Source organism: Triturus cristatus, chromosome 11 (assembly GCF_964204655.1).
Source record: "Triturus cristatus chromosome 11, aTriCri1.1, whole genome shotgun sequence".
Taxonomy (NCBI): Eukaryota; Metazoa; Chordata; class Amphibia; order Caudata; family Salamandridae; genus Triturus; species Triturus cristatus.
The window spans coordinates 419730422-419733375 of record NC_140594.1 but is presented as its reverse complement, the minus strand read 5'-3'; positions in this window follow the sequence as shown (position 1 = coordinate 419733375).

Below are 2954 nucleotides of genomic sequence, written 5' to 3'. Positions count from 1 at the left end.
GTATACATCTCTTAGCCTCTGTGCGAAGGTCAACCTCCCACACCTCCCGCATGCAGGACACAACTCGCCTCCAGTACCTCTGCACCCCTGGGCATTCCCACAAGATATGGAAAAAGGAGCCAGTCGCCCCACACCCCCGCCGGCAGAGCTCCTCCCCCCCATCGCATGAAGTCTTGTGCAAGAAACGTATACTCTGTGCAATATTTTAAGCTGCACGAGCCGGAGTCTAGCCGATATCGCCACCTCCCTTGGGGACGCCAGAGCGGTAACCCACTCCTCGTCGTCAATCTCAAGTCCATCAGCCACCCACTTCTCTTTCAGGGATTCGAGTGGATCAGGGGGGTTATTTATCAGTTTTTTGTACGTGAGCGAGATGGCATGCTCCGGCATGTGTCCATTAAGCAGCCGATCTTCGAGTGGGGAGGCCTGCGGGGGTCTAGTCCCCGGTGAAATGTGAGCTTGGAGGGAGTGTCTAATCTGCAGGTATCTGAAATACTCCGTAGGCGCCAGGTCGTATGTTTCCTGCAAGTAAGCAAAAGATCTGATCCCCTCGGGCCCCCACAGGTCCTTCACCTGGGAGATCCCGATAAGCTCCCAGCTACGGAACCCCTTTGTGTGACCCAGGCTTCCCAATCTCTCCGACGCCCACAGGGGGGTGGCCAGGGTCAAAGTGTTGGACCAGCCCAAATTACGATGTGCAGCGTGCCATATTTGCACCGAGTGCTTAGTCGGTCCCCTGAGTTGAAACTTGCCGGGTTTAGAGTAGAGCGGGACATCGTAATTAGCCCCCGGGAGCAACCATCTGTCCATCCCGTAACCTGGGTCATTCCCATCACTATACGTCCCCTGATTGATCGCCGAGAGGTGAGCGGCCCAATAGTACTTGCGGATATCCGGTAGGGCTATCCCCCCTTCGTACCATCCCAACATGAGTTTTCGCAGCGCTATTCTAGGCGTACCCGCCCAAAGGAGGGTTCGCTGCGCCGCCTCTATAGCCACAAAGTAAGAATTGGGCACCAAGTCTGGATAGTTTTGGAGGGCGTATAAAAATCTAGGGAGCGCCATCATTTTAAAGAGGGCCGCACGGCCCAGCAGTGACAATGGCAGCCGCTGCCAGGAAGTTGTCACGCTGGAGCCATCGCAGTGGCGGCAGTAAATTATTTTCATACCGGAGAGTCTTATCCAGAGTGACAAACACTCCGAGGTACCTGAAGCCGTCCTCCGCCACGGTAAGTGGGCAGTCGCTGGGAAGCCTGGGGGGGGGGGGCTGCCATGGAGGGCATAGAGGAGGGACTTGCTCCAGTTGATGCGGAACCCCGAGTTCCGCCCAAAACTAGTAAATATATCCATCGCTGCCACTATAGATCTCTGCGGTTGGGATAAGTAAAGGAGGATATCATCGGCGTATAGCGAGATTTTGTCCTCCCAGCCGTCCTACCTCACAGGGATACGATGGACGATGTCCTGCCGGATCCACGCCGCTAGTGGCTCAAGGGAGAGCGCAAATAGGAGAGGCGAGAGCGGGCATCCCTGTCTGGTGCCCCTCTCCAGGGCGAAAACCTTAAAAACCTTGTTGTTGACTACCACCTGGTCCAGGGGCTCCGAGTATAGGAGGCGGACCCATGCCATAAAGCGTGGGCCGAAGCCCATTTTGCGGAGTACCGCCATCATGTAGGGCCATTCGAGGGTGTCAAAAGCCATGGTGGCGTCAAGTGACACCACCACCGCGTCTTCCTGGATCGTATGGCACCTCCCCAATACACCATTCAGGCGGCGGATGTTTAGTGCTGAATTGCGATGTGGCATGAAGCCGGACTGGTCCGGATGGGCCAGCGTGGGAAGGACGGAGTGAAGCCTATTGGCGAGAGTTTTCGCAAGTATTTTCGGCTCTGCGTTGAGCAGGGAGATCGGTCTATACGATGAACAGGACTCTCTCGGTTTCCCTTCTTTTGGTATGGTCACTATAGTGGCCAGGCGCTGATCGCGCGGCAATCTCCCCGTCGCCGTGCTTTCCTCAAACATACAGAGGAGGTGCATGCTAAGAACGTCGGGCTTCAGCTTATAGAGCTCAATCGGCAGACCATTAGGTCCAAGAGCTTTACCCGGGCGAAGGTCCGCGATCGCACGTTCCAGCTCGGCCGTGGCAAGGGGGCCTCCAGAGCTTCACGGTCGGCCTCCGACAGGCAGGGCATGCGAATATCTGCGAGCAAGGCATCAGAGTCCTCCTCCGGACGGTCCGCCCCCTACTGTATACCTGCCGGAAGTGCCTCGCAAATTCCGCCGCAATCTCTCGGGGCTCCGTTACCACGTCTCCCGATGCCGTTATAATCTCTGGCAACACTGTAGTGTCCCTCTGTTTTTTCTCGAGCCAAGCGATAAATTTGCCCGCTTTGTCGCCCTGGTCATATATCCTGCCCACCTTGTGTTGAATGGCAGTCTGGGCAGCGTGTGTGACCAGCTCCCTATACTCCGCGGTTTTAAGGCGCAACCGGTGCTGGACCCCCGGCTCAGTATCCGCGCATGCGGCCTCTTCAAGTGCCCTGAGGTCCGTTTCAACCGAGGCGATCTGCGCCACCCTTTCCTTACGGCTGCCAGAGATGGCCGAAAGGGCCTCTCCCCGCAGCACCGTTTTAAAAGCCTCCCACAGAGTGACCGAGGAGCTTATCGATCCGACGTTTAGCTCGAAGTAGTGCTCGATAGAGCGGGACAGCTTTATCCGCAGGTCCTCACTCTTGAGACGCCAGGCGTGTATAGGCAAGACACAGCCCTCCCGGCTACCCCCCAGCGTGAGGTGCATATATACCGGTGAGTGATCAGAAATGCCGCGCGCCAGGAGGGAGGCCTCCCGTATGGTCATGTCAGGCTGTAAGGAAGTCAAAATGTAATCTAAGCAGGAAAAAGAGCGATGTGGGCCAGAGTGGAAGGTAAAGTGCCTACTCGTGGGATGCAACAGC